Below are 14,949 nucleotides of genomic sequence, written 5' to 3'. Positions count from 1 at the left end.
AACTATAAAAAAGGATGATAATGGTAGATATCTTATGATAAAGGGTCAAATTGAAGGTAAAGCATATACAATAGTCAATGTTTATGCCCGTAATGAGAGACATAAAGAGTTTTATACAGAATTATTTAAAGAAATAGAAGAGTTTAAGGAGGGGTATGTTATCTTAGCTGGGGATTTTAATATGGTTTTAGATAATAGATTGGACAGGTCAAACCCCACTAATGTTGAAAAGAGAAATAATATTACTATATTGAATAAATTGGTAAAAGAAAAAGATTATGTGGATTGTTGGCGTTTACTTAGCGGGGCGAATCCTGGCTTTTCTTATTACTCCCCAGTTCATCATACATACTCTAGGATAGATTATATATTTGTTTCAAAAGAGTTTGCAACTAAGGTTTGTAAAATGGAAACGGGGGTAATAAAGGTAACAGATCACGCATTGCTAAGTTTAGAGTTTACAGTTAGGAAGAACTATAAAGAAGCGTATAGGTGGAAAATGAATACAAAAATATTGAAGTATAATAAAGTGGTAGAAAAAATGCAGAGGGAACTGTCAGAGACTTGGGAAATTAATGAAAAGGGTGGAACAGTAAGGGCAGTTGTTTGGGATACCATGAAGGCGGTAGCAAGAGGGATTTGTATTAGAGAAATGTGTAACTTAAGGAGGCAACAGCTTGCAGCGCAGGAAAAATTGGAGGTAGAGATTAGGAATTTGGAGAAAGATTATTGGCAGTGTAAAAATAAACATAAATTAATAGAAATACAAGCAAAGAAAAAAGAATTAGAGAATATAAATTTAGAGCAAGTTCAGAAAAATCTAATTTATATGAAAAGGGAGTATTTTGAAAATAGTAATAAAAACTCTAGATTGCTTGCCAGACTCACACAAAAGGAGAAAGCTAGGAATGGGATAGGAATATTGAAAGATAAACAAGGGAATTATTGTCATATAATGAAGGGTAAAATAAAAATCTTTCAAGAATTTTATCAAGAATTATATAAGGGAAAGGATATCCAAAAAAAGAAGTTGGAAGCCTATATAGAAAAGTACATAAAGAAGGGAATAAAAATAGAACATAAAGAGTTAATGGAGAAGGTAATTACTAGGGGTGTGATCCGCTCCGATTAGGAGCGTAGAAGCAGTAGCGGATTGGCCTGCTCCGCCTTACCCAGAGGTGGAGTAGGAGCGGACCGCGGACCCCCTAGAAGCAAGGCGAAGAGAAGCGGCCATTTTTCGGAGCTCCTAGTTCAGGCGGAGCGCTCCGGTCGCCATCTTGAAAACATTTCGCCATAGGATTGCATTGCGGCAAATAATCGCGCATAACTAGGTTGTTTTTGAAGCTATCGTTCTAGAAATTCTTGTGCTCAGAGAGTCGTGGATGGGGGTCATTTTGAGACCACTCTCACCTCTCTGCGTTGTCTGGGTCGCGTGCTATATTTTTGTGAAAATCGGGTCAACCGCGCGGCTCAAACGGCGTTTTCGGCTTTTCGCCCATAGGATTGCATTGAGGGAAAGAATCGGGGATAACTGGGGGGGGGTTTAAGCTATCATTCTGAAAATACTTGTGCACAGAGAGTCGTGGATGGGGGTCATTTTGAGACCACTCTCACCTCTCTGCGTTGTCTGGGTCGCGTGCTATATTTTTGTGAAAATCGGGTCAACCGCACGGCTCAAACGGCGTTTTCAGCTTTTCGCCCATAGGATTGCATTGAGGGAAAGAATCGGGGATAACTGGGGGGGGGTTTAAGCTATCATTCTGAAAATTCTTGTGCACAGAGAGTCGTGGATGGGGGTCATTTTGAGACTACTCTCAACTTTCTGCATCATACGGGTCGCGCGCTAGAAGTTTTTAAAAAATCGGCGGGAAAAATACCTTTTTCAAAGGGCTGAGGGGCAGAGTCAGCTCCCGGTCATGATGATCCCAAAGTTGGAGGAGGGCATAGGCAAAACGGGTAACTTGGGATTCTGGGAAACTTCTCTTTCTTCATCTGAACGGGCTTTTCCCCGTGTTTTTTAACACAGTAGCCCCACCAAATGCACAAACACAACCTGAAATCATATACTAAGCCAAGAATAAGAGATAGAAACACAGCACTGCTCCCCACCCTAACCTTGGTGAACAACTGAATAGATGTGGTGCAAGGGGATGAGCTCCCCTAGGGCATCTCATCGTGTACGTGCCCCCACTCTCTCCTGCACTGGAAGGCCATTAGAGCCTTCCAAAGAGAGTAAAACGGTGGAGCAATGCCTATCATGAGTTGAAGTGAATGGTCACTTTTCAGTGGTGGAGCAATGCCTGTTATGAGTTGAAGTGAACGTTTTACTTCTTCTCAGAGCTGTTGGTGGCTGTCTTGAACTGGCAGCTACTTCCCCCTCCCCCGGGCACGTCCCCCTATTGCTGGTAAAAGACAGATATAGCCTTTTTAAAAAAATTCTTCTTGCTGTTTATTGAGCAACACTGCTGCTTTTAATTCCACCCTCCTTTGTTTATTTATTGATTTATTCCATTTTATATGCATTACTGGCTTATCCTTGGCTCACTTCCTTATGCCCCCAGAAATGCCAGCTGCATGCCTGCCTGCCTTCCCTCCCTCCTCCCCTGCCCACCTCGCAGGGATGTTGTGTGTGGGGTGCCCGATTTTCAAAAATTCGCCAAAAATCAGGGGATGATGGGATTGCTTTGAAACTTGGCGTGCGTGTGTATATCCCCATGAGGTGTCATGGTGCCAAACATGAGGTTTCTAACTTGAACAGAAAAAAAGTTGTATAATTTTTTAGCTTTCAATGCAAGCCTATGGGGGGGGAAACGGAGCTCCGGATCCGGATCCGGAGCTCCGGGCGGAGCGGAGCGGAAGTGGGCGGAGCGGGGGCGGGGCGGAGCGGCCCGATCCGGAAAATGGCGGATCTGCAAGTGAAGCGGAGCGGGGGGTCCGTGCACACCCCTAGTAATAACTCAAAGAGAAGTTGAAGAGGTAATTGAGAATTTGAAAGTGGATAAATCACCTGGGGTAGACGGCTTAGGACCGGAATATTATAAAGTTTTTAAAACGTTTTTGGTACCGAAATTATTGAAGTTGTACAATGCCATATTGGAAGGAGAGAAGACACCAGAATCATGGGAACATTCATTGATAATTTTAATTCCAAAACCAGATAAAGACCTGACTGTCCCTGATTCATATAGACCTATTTCATTAATAAATCAAGATGCTAAAAAATTTTCAACTATTTTAGCAAAACGGTTAAATAAATTTATAGCTGAATATATAGGGGAAGACCAATGTGGATTTGTAGCAGGTAGACAAATGCATGATTTAGTGGGAAGGGTTTTAAATGTAATACAGGGGATAAAAAAGTCTAAGATTAAAGCGGGAATTTTGGCATTGGATATTTTTAAGGCTTTCGATTGTGTGAGCTGGCAGGCATTACAGATGGTTTTAAATAAAATGGGATTTGGAAATAAATTTAAAGCTGTAATAGAACAGCTGTACTCTCAAAATACAGCCGTAGCGGTAGTGAACGACGGAGTCACGGATAAGATACGACTAGCCAGAGGGACAAGACAAGGATGTCCACTCTCGCCGGTCCTGTTTATAATGGTTATGGAATTATTGGCGAATGCAATAAGAGATGATGGGGAGATAGAAGGAATAGGTGGTATTAAAAAAATAAAATTGAATATGTTTGCGGATGATACTTTGCTAACTATTAAAAATCCAATAGAGAAGATGGAAAGAATTAAACAGCAATTGAGAGAATTTGAGGAAATTACTGGGTTAAGAATAAATTGGTCCAAATCAGAGATGATGTTATTTAATTATACTAAAAAGGAAGAGAAGGAATGGGAAGGAAAGGGAAGAGAAATGAGAGTTAAGGAACAGATTAGATATTTGGGAATTAAAATTACAAAAAAATTAGAGAGTTTAGAGAAGGAGAATTTAAATAGTTTAAAAAAAGAGATTTTAGCAAAATTGGAAAAATATAAAAGATTAAATTTATCCTGGTTTGGAAGAATAGCATTAATAAAATGAAGATTTTAGCAAAGATTAATTTTGTGTTCAGGATGTTACCAATAAAAATTTCAGAATCAGAGATAAAAAGTTGGCAAAATATCATAAACAATTATTGTAATGGGGATAAGAAAGCGAGGGTAAATAAGAATAAATGGTATTTAAGTCAAAAAAAGGGAGGATTGGGTCTCCCAAATATTAACCTATATTACGTAGCTAATAGGTTAAGACATATTGTGGAAGCAATTATAGGAGTAGGAGATTTAGACTGGATGGAGGATAAAACTACAAGTAACATAGAGATGAAGTTGGAAAATGTATTTTTTAGGGAAGGAGAAAAAAAATGGGTTGAAAGTATAGGTAATCCGCTCTTGAGGTTTCACTGGGAAGTTTGGAGTAAATATAAAGAGGAGTTGCTCCCGAGCAACTCACCTTTATCACCGGTAATAATGCTTAAGAATTTCCTGGAGGAATTAAGGAGTAGATTAAGTAAAGTTTTAATAGAAAAAATAAAATGAAATTAAGGGAATGGTTAAGAGAAATGAATACAAGAGAGGATTTGGAAGAGGTTTTAAAATATAAAAAATTAACTTGGTTAAATTATTGGCAATTAGAACAGTGGACCAAAAAGTGGGTAAGAGAAAATGGAGATTGTAGAGAATTGCTGAAGTTTGAGGAATTAATAGTTAAAAAAGAAAATGATAAGGGAAAAAGAACAGCGTCAAAAGGGTTAATGAGTGAAATATATAGAATATTGTTGGAGAAAGGGTCGATGGATAGTTCAGGTAAAATGGTTTGGGAGACAGATTTGAATGTACAAATAAGACAACAGAGCTGGGAGGGACTATGGAAACAAAGAGTGTTGAGAAACATGTCAGTAAGAATAAAAGAGAATTACTTTAAAATTATATGGAGGTGGTACCTAACCCCGGTTAGATTAAATAAGATAAATAATCAGCATTCAGCAAATTGTTGGAGAGGATGTGGGGGAAAAGGAACGTATTTACATATGTGGTGGAAATGCAAATATGTTCAAAAATTGTGGAAGATGGTGTTTTTGGAGATTGAAGAAATTGTGGGAATGAAGATAGAACAAACACCAAAAGTTGTATTACTGTCACTATTTGAAGATTTAAAATGTAAAAAAGAAATTAAGGAATTTATAACGAATTTGCTGACTGCAGCAAGATTGATTATAGCTAGGAACTGGAAGATTCAAGGGGAATTAAAGGAAGTTAAAGGAAGCCAGATTCCAGCTGGACATCAGAAAAAACTTCCTGACTGTTAGAGCAGTGCGACGGTGGAATCAGTTACCTAGGGAGGTTGTGGGCTCTCCCACACTAGAGGCATTCAAGATGCTTTAGGGTGAATTCCTGCATTGAGCAGGGGGTTGGACTAGATGGCCTTGTAGGACCCTTCCAACTCTGCTATTCTATGATTCTATGATTCTATGAATATTGTATTGAAGAATAGTATAAAGAAGTATGGGACATAACTATTAATCATAAATTGACTTGTAATATTAAATTCAGAAGAGGTATAGCTAAAACAAATGATTTTGAAGGAATCTGGAAACAGTTCCTAATATTTGTGTTTTCTAAGGTAGTGGGGAACCACCAGCAGAAGAAAGTATGAGATTTTGGAATCAGGAATGAGATCCCGAGGTGGGGGGTGCACTTATATGTTAAGTTTGATCATGTTATATAGATATGATATTGATGTTATTCAACATTTATGTAGTATGTTGTTTCTTTAATTGTAATGGTGTATGTTTAAGTATTGTAGAAAATAAAAATATATATTTTTAAAAAATTCCAATCACTGCAGGAGAGCAGGAAACTGTCTTGCAGGAAGGATGACACAACAGACTTGCTTTGGTCTAGTGCAGGGAAGATTCTGCCACAATAAATGTTTGTTTTTAAGGTGTGATAAGGCTCTTTGTCCTTACTGGAAGAGGATTTCATTATGGAGTTTTAGAAAATCAGAGGAAACAGATAAACATATGATTCTTGCTGGCAAATAGAGGAATGCATTACTATGTATGGATACGTGTTATGCAATTTCATTGCCTCTTTGTTTAATCACTACCCAGTTAATTTCAGATTATACATGTTATTGCAAGTTTGTGGGGAAAGGACTAAACATGAAAACTGCAACATTATTAGTTCCTCTATGTTTCATTTGATACACATTTCAGTGGAGCCAATTTTCTTCATTCCACAGTTGCTAAACGTTTCCATACTTTCGAAAACATCTGAGGTATGCTAAGAACAATCTTTGTGCAATGCATGCAAAACCACTTTCTGTTTTAAAAGTTATTGAAAGTCCATTTTAAAAACCCTCTGCTTTTATGTATTTGCTAAATATATAAAAATTTATATATTTAGGTGATGAAATGTGCTATGTTGAGTATGCATGGGGAAAGAACCATTGATATGAAGTATGTTTTTCTAGTGTTTCTAGCAAAAGCCATGCTTTTACTAGAAACCCCAAGCTTTTAAAAGAAGGACATTCCTTCTTTTCTAACTAAGGAGAAGACTTACACTATTTCGGTTTCCACACTATGCTTTTTCTGGAAATGTCCCCTTGCCATGTACTGCTTCCAAGTCACGGCTCTCTAGGAGTGATGCCTATAATCTTCTCTTGATATTATGATGTTGTTAAGCATCGTGAGGGTATTTTGAGCAGTGGAATTCATGTTTGGCTACATATTTGGGCTGTCAACTTGTAAAATCTTGCAAAAGCAATACATTTTTCTGTGCAGTTAGTTTTCTTACCAAACAAAATTCTGTAGTAATTGGATGCCCCACTTGAACAAAATTGTTTACAAGAAATAAATCATTCCTGGCACTAAGAAAACACAAGACCAACGGCTTTCAAGAGCAGCAGTATTTTAGCCCTAGACTTCTCATAAAAGTAGCCCCAAACATGTGTCTTCTATTCTCATAAAACTATGACTTGTGCTTTCAGCTATGGTTGCTTCATTTCTCTACCCTGTCATTATCATGCTTACCAAAATTCAGAGTTGTGTTTGGCTGCAATGCACATCTGCAGCCTAAAAGTCTAATACTTTCATATGACTTAAAGATGCTTTGGCTTCAGTCAAGCAGGGGTTAGGTTGAACACACAATGGCAAAACTCACTTTGAATTCGGGGCCTTTAAAGACCAATTTTGTGATTATTATCGGTGCTTTATTTGCTAAAGGAAGGTTATAGTTGGGTCTGTTCATGTAAGTATCCAGCAATTTGTGGTAAGAAAGTGCTACTTTGCTCACGTTTACTTGTCATTTAAGTCATTTAAGATAGGGGACCCCCTCCAAAAAATAAAATAAAAATCAATTAGAAATCAATATAGTGGCCATCTTTCAAAATGGTGGACTCTATCTTAAAAATGGTGTAGATAAGCAGTTGAGGTGTGTTTTATGGGGGTTTTTTGGTCAAAAAATTCAATGGTACTATTTTAAAGTAGGTATTTCAATAAATTTGCTTAAAAATGAAAAAATAAATACTTTATTGTAAAATTTCTTCAGTAATCAAACATTTAACAGCCCCATCTAATGTTTAAAATGTCTCAATTTTTTATTTATATAGGGATAAACAACCAAAAATATGAACTATTAACTGTTATTACAGTATTCCTCATTTCTAAATTTAATGTGTAACATTGTTATATATTGAAGTATACGTAAATTAAACTACATTTAAGAAATAATTAAATGAAATCATTGTCTTTGATGTTTAGGCACTTAAATATTGTAATACAACATCAGTGTCCTCAAATGGTTCTTCTTCTACTATTGGGCCAGTAGACTTCAAGCACTTTGCCTTACAGTTCTTACACAGCAGTGTACAAGGGATGCCAGCATTTTTGCAACTGCAGCATGATTGGCATCCTGATTTACAGTTGCAGAGGACCAACTCTCTACAACCCTCCCATATTGCTGGAAGAGATGTCCACAGTGGTGTCCATATACCATCAGTTTTTATCCAACCTCACTCTGAAGGTGGAGGTAAGACTGGATTTGCAATAGGAGACATATGTCCACCCTGATAAGCAGCCCTTAGAATGTGTTTTTGCAAGGCAGCTGCAGTAGGAGGCACATTTTATAGCAGTCTACCTTTTGATGTAAACAGCATTTCCCTGGCTCCAGTGATGGACATGCCAGCACATTCTGTACTGTAAAGCAGAACAACATAAGTTTGAAGTTTCTGCTGAAGTTCTGGGCTTAGATATGGCATAGGGTTTGAAAGTGCAAGAAATGAGCTTGTAGCATCTTCAAATTTTATCCAGCAATTCCAGGCACTTCATTTTCCATTAACAGAAAATGACGATGTAGTGTCACATCCGGTGAAAGCGTGGAAGCCACTTAGGGCAACAGCCTTTGATTTTCCTAGAACCTCTGCGATGTTGTGCACAGATATATGGCACTTCCGGTTGCCAGCACCAAACAAAATCCACAGTCTCTTAAGGCCAAGGCTTAGAATCATAGAATCATAGAATAGCAGAGTTGGAAGGGGCTACAAGGCCATCGAGTCCAACCCCCTGCTCAATGCAGGAATCCACCCTAAAGCATCCCCGACAGATGGTTGTCCAGCTGCCTCTTGAAGGCCTCTAGTGTGGGAGAACCAGGCAACTGATTCCATTGTCGTACTGCTCTAACAGTCAGGAAGTTTTTCCTGATGTCCAGCTGGAATCTGGCTTCCTGTAACTTGAACCCGTTATTCCGTGTCCTGCACTCTGGGAGGATCGAGAAGAGATCCTGGCCCTCCTCTGTGTGACAACTTTTCAAGTATTTGAAGAGTGCCATCATGTCTCCCCTCAATTTTCTCTTCTCCAGGCTAAACAGGCCCAGTTCTTTCAGTCTCTCTTCATAGGGCTTTTTAGGTAGTGATAGTAAGATATAGTAAGATAGTAAGACAAGCACATCTGTATCTACAGTTCTGATCATAACATCGACTGCGCCATGAGAAACAATATCCACAGTGTGAAGTATTATGCGACCATCAGCTTCTAGTATCGAAAATGTCCCATGGAGAGAAGTGTTTGAGCACTATGATAAAAATGTTCCGCCATCATTTGTTACAACCTCATTTCTAAGGAAGCTAGCCCAGTTTTTCGGAACAAGGCTTCCTTCAGTCACATGTCGGCGAACTCCAAGTCTTCTTTTCTCCTGTGTAGGTTTCTTGATGCTATCTCCAGAGTAAGTTTCCCAAACCAAATCAGCCCTTTTTACAGCCCAGTTGTCAATTTCTTTTGCAGTGTCCCGTTGAAACTCACGTGTGCAGTATTCTCCAAATGTTTTTGATGTCCTTGGATGGAGCATGTTGATAAGAGTTGCACCATCAAACACAATTGTATCGCATTGACTTGTGAAATCATCACTTCTATCTGCTACGTTTTCAAGAATGGAAGCTAGGTCTGATTTTACACATGACTGAATTCTTCCATCCAAAGAAAGAGAAGGGGGAAACGGCTGATTCTCCTGTTGGAAAAATGTGTCTAGATCCAACTCACGGTATTGGGCAGCAATGAAAAGCTTTGAAAATAGTTGGACGTCATTTTTCAAAGCTTTTACAACTTTAATATGTCTAGGGATCAGTCTTGCCTCTAGATCTGCTAATAACGTCCTAATAATAGCCCATCTTAAGAGAGCTGAAAACACTTGGGTTCTATGAAAGTCGTTGCTTGATGAATGTATGATAGAGGTTTCTTCCATCTTCAAGGTTTTGAAGAGCCTCCACTCTATCAGAGCTTACGACAAGACGTGTATGAAGAGAAAAAAGATCAGTGCTCGGTTCTTCAAAGGGATTACACACATCTAAGAAGGAATCTGTCAACAGTTTTGTCTTATTGAGAAATTTCTTTTGGTATGATTCGTATTGTTCATGGTGGAGAGATGGATGGATTTTAGCATCCAGAATACAGACTTTGGGCCTTGCTAGACTATGCCGGATAAGCCGGCAGGGAGGCGGGGCGACGGCGTGCTAATTTTAGCGTGTGCCGCCCCGCCTCCTAGACGGCCAACGCGCAGGGACTCGGGAAGCCCTGCAGCGTAGGCCATTTTTTTTGTTTTTTTGTTAAAGGGGCCATGTGCGGCCCGAAGACTCCGGAGAAGGTAAGGTTTTTTTCTAAAAAAAATTAAGGCCCCCCCGCCCGCCCCATCTCCCCCCTCCCAATGCCTGATGACCCCTCCCCCCTCGCTTGCCCATCCTCCTCCCCGTGCCCGATGCCTGGCCTCCCCTCGCCCCTGTGCCCGATGCCTGGCCTCCCCTCGCCTCTCTGCCCGATGCCTGGCCTCCCCTTGCCCCTGTGCCATCTCCGATGCCCAGCTGCCTTTCCCTTGCCCCATGTACCATCCCCGATGCCCGGCTGCCTTTCCCTTGCCCCATGTGCCATCCCCGATGCCCGGCTGCCTTTCCTTCGCCCCATGTGCCATCCCCGATGCCCGGCTGCCTTTCCCTCGCCCCATGTGCCATCCCCAATGCCCGGCTGCCTTTCCCTCTCCTGCCAGGTCCGGCCTTCCCCCTGCCCCTCTCTACCCCCCCCCCCCGGGATCCCCCCTCCGGCCCGATGGGCACAGCACTTGTATGAGCGCTGTGCCCAGTCCGTGGCTTTTCCCGGCTACTCGCGAGTAAGCGAGTAGCTTGAAGCCGGGGTTGCGGAAAAGGCGCACCATAAGCGACTTCGCTTATGGCGCATTAAGGCAGGCTTCAGTGCGGCCTGGGCCCGGATCCCCCTGTGCGTCATCTGGACGCACAGCAGATGCCTGGTCTAGCAATGCCCTTTATCAGCTAACCTGGTTATCTCTGGATCAGTGAAAGCCCACCGCATGAGTGCTTTTACATCTTGAAACAGCCCAATAGCTCCTGCTTCACCTTTAATACAAGCGTTTTGTTGCTCATGTGCTTGATCCACTGCAACGACTGAAAAGGGCCTTTTTTCTTTCAGATTACAAAGTTCCCTTTTGAAAATTCTTCTTGCACTGTCCCTGCTCTTTCAGGAAGTTTGCTAAATCTTTAATATGAATACTCAACCAGTGTGCATAGTTGAAATGATCAAAAACAAAGGACCATGGTATCATTTTCTGCAGAGTTTCTTTGAAGCAACTGTAATCTCCCATGCAGATTGAATGCATGAATGTCAACAAAAGAATCTCTAGGTTCTGACTTCTTGGCCCGATGTTGAGGGAAATGGTAGAGAAGTCTCTCTCTAAATCTGGTTGTATGAACTTCTGGTTGTGCATCCAGTCCTGTGAGCTCCACCAGTTTTGTCCTGAACATTTTTAAAATATTCCCCATAGGGAACATGTACTCTGTATCTTCAGAAATCAGTTTTTCACTTATAAATGATGCAACGTGTGCGAAAGCCATGGACTGACAGACAGTGTCTTCATCGACATGTTGCTTTTGCGTTTCTACAGATCTTGCTTTGTGGCGTAGGTTGACCATGCATCTGACGTGGTACTTAGCTTCCCAAGCAATTAAATCTGTACCTTCCGTTGTAGCATGAAGATCAGTGTTATCACTGAGTGATGCTTTCTCACGAACATATTTATCAACTGCCACAGTTGCAACATTGGTAAGCGGCTGATTCCAAAGTGGTCCTTTAGTGCATTAAAAACAAATATTGTGCGTAAGTCTTGGAGATGGTGTGGATGCTTGACGTGTCTTGCGTGGCGTCTGTGTTGATGATTCCCCACACGATTGTGGTTCATTTTGAATTGTCGCTTCCTGGTTACAAGACCGTGAATGTTTAACTGCATGTTTCAGATTTTTTGTGTTGTACTTAAGTGAACATTTTTATGCCAATGTGCCTTATGTCTTTCAAAGGTATGCTACATTCCTTCTCCTTTGTCAAAATATTCAATTTTTACATCATTTGGTAAGCTTCCAAGTTCTTTAAATTTCACTAGATTCTCTGATAATGTCTTGTACCCGGCACTCCGTTGTTTTGAATGATGATGTTCAGCTGGACAGATGAGGTCACCTTGTAGTTGGCACAAACAGCATTTATTCCAGTCGAACCCAGAAGGAACTACTTCTGTGGAGGCGAGTTTAAGCTTCTTCCACATAGCCATCACATCAGTTCACCTAAATGAACAATAAAAAGGCTTGTTGCTTTTGAAAAATTTAAGCTATCTTAAACAGCGGTAGATGACTAAAATGTTTGATTAGTGAAGAGTTTTTAAAGAATAAAATAAATAAATAAAAATGTTCCTGTTAATTAGTGCAATCAAAAATAGTTTTTAAGCAAATTTATTAAAATACCTACTTTAAAATAGTACCATTGAATTTTTTGACCAAAAAAATTTATAAAAGACACCTCAACTGCTTATCTACGCCGTTTTTAAGATAGAGTCCGCCATTTTGAAAGATGGCCACCATATTGATTTCTATTTGATTTTTTTTGGGGGGGGGGGGTTGTTTCCCAATCTTAAATGACTTATATAGGCCTAAAGTAAACATGAGCAAAGTAGCAGCATCTTACCACAAATTGCCAGATCTTAATGGTTTTTTATGCGAGCCGCCTCCACTATTACAGGTACTAGTGGCCAAACTATACATGCTATTACTCATGTGGTTTGCCTGCAGGTTTTTTCTTTCACAAATAGCCACTATTGGAGGGGGTGATATGGATAGGGACAGTGGCATGCAGGATAAGGGGGCTTTAACCCTTTGCTCCCTGCTGCAGTCCTGATTGGGATCCCTGGGCTTGCTATCTGCATGGTGGAGGAGGGAAGCTCCTCTTGAAGCTAATGGGAGCCTCTTCCCCCTTGCTAATACCAGGCACTCCCCCCTTTAGATTGGGACTGCAGCAGTTAAAGCCCCCTACCTACTATACCATGGCCCCAGTCCAGGTTGGGTTCACAGTGTTCTACTGGCAAAAGAAAAATCCTGCATTCAAGGGCAAACCATTTGATTAACATCACATGTAGTTTGATCCTAAGAAGATAAAGAGTAGAGTACAAATGATTGTGTAAAAAGAAAAGAAAAGAAAAGAAGAAAGAAATGTCCACTACCTAGAAATGACAGATTAAATGACAGATTTTACATTCCTTTGCACATTAATTGCACTAATGTGGTCCACATACTGAAAGGGGCATGTTGCCAGCCCCACCCCTGAGATGGTATGGCTTGCTGGCTCTGAGCCTGGACACGTTGAGTTTGGATATCTGAGCTAGGGAAGGTGATGAATTTTACATGCTTGGCTTCCACGGCAGCCAGAGTCTTGGTTGTGCAGGGTTCCAATCCTGCAGAGGTTGGTGTCTTTCCCAATGGTTGTTATTTTCCTGGGTGTAGGAGAAGTCCCTATTTTGTTTAGAGTAAGACCCATTTTAAGGCTATCCATTTTCAAATTTTCTTTTTCAAGCAAATTATGGTGGCTCATAGCTCGATGATGATGATGATGATGATGATGATGATGATGATGATGATGATGAATGGTATCCCTGTTCACACTGCTGCTACTAGACATCCAAGATTCAAATTAACTTTGGATATATCATCCATTTGGCTCTTTCTGTACAATGTAGTACTCAAGTGTGTCTAAGTGGCTTGAGGCTTTTCCCTGATTCTGAATTATAACCAAAAGCTGGAAGACCTGGGCGTAGCCTGTGCCAACTGTGCATTTCCAAGTATCCATGATCAACCAGGAAGTGGTCGAACATTAAACATTTTACTCTGGAACAAAGTAATTATAACCACTTCAGTTCGATTTCTTTCCCTTTCCTCCTCCAAATCTATCCATTTCCTACAATTTTCACCAGCATATTGGGGTACATCTTGACAAGCAGTTTGCCCTGGGCTGGATTCGGAGTGGCAGGAGGTCATGTATATGATGCAATCGCCATCCTGAAGCCATCCAGGGGCAAACCCCCGATGCTCCAGTTTTAAAAAGTTGGGAACTTACCTCGACTTTTTTTTACTTGGAGTGAGGTGATGACGGCATCTGCCATCTGCCTCCTTGCTCTGGAGGTGTGGCAGAGGCATGCCCCAGCTGATAGTGACCTCTTATTGGCCACCATTGGCTGGACAGGGGACGGGGCAGGCCAACGAGCTGAACGGCTCTTGACCATTGCTTTAAAATAACTAAATTAAAATTAAAAATTAAAATTAAAGAACTGAGGGAGAGGGGAACTGAAGGGGCAACCCACAGGCTGGGCAGGGAAGCAGGTGGACCAGCGAGCTGAACAGTCACTGGACCACCTCTGTGCCTCTGTGCACTATCATGCCAAATAAACAAACATACAAATAAAAGGGGTGGATGTTCGAACCAGAGTGCCCTGTTCCTCCCCTCCCCCTTGTTGCTGGTTTCCCCCCTCTGTTTTCTTTGTAAATGTGAAGCTTTGCATTTACAGATTTTAAAAAAAAAAATTGCAAAAAGGCTGACCCCTCCAGCATCCAGGGAATTAAGCCAACTCCCCCCCAACCCTCCTTAAATGACACGCATGGGCTCGGTGGATGGACACGATGGACTCTTCTTCCCCAAAGTCCGCAGTTGTGCTCCTTCCCATGCATATAACTGGGAGGAGCACCAATGCGGGAGCACAAGCCTCCCACCACCGCCGGGGTGCAGATGCGACGCCATCAAGACACGGCCTAGATTTCCAAGCCTGTCTTACAATTTCCATAGCACTTCCTCCCAGTCCTTAGTTTGCAAATGTTAACTTCCCCCCTCTCTGTATTTCTCTACCACTATGTTAGGACTATTAAAACTAGGATACTGGTCCATGTGCTAGTAGATTGGTATAGTAACCAAGCCATTTTCTCTTTTGTAACAAGTGCATGAGTTAAAAAATGAAGCTGACTTGAATGGTTGTTTGAACTATTCCCCCCCCCCACACACACACTTTAGAGTATTCCCAGCTTGGTTTAAACATAGTACATAACTCTGCTGTGTCTGCACCACACCTTTGGGAAAAGCTCCCTTCATTG

The sequence above is a fragment of the Elgaria multicarinata genome, chromosome 2 (assembly GCF_023053635.1).
Source record: "Elgaria multicarinata webbii isolate HBS135686 ecotype San Diego chromosome 2, rElgMul1.1.pri, whole genome shotgun sequence".
Lineage (NCBI taxonomy): Eukaryota > Metazoa > Chordata > Lepidosauria > Squamata > Anguidae > Elgaria > Elgaria multicarinata.
This window is presented reverse-complemented; position numbering follows the sequence as displayed.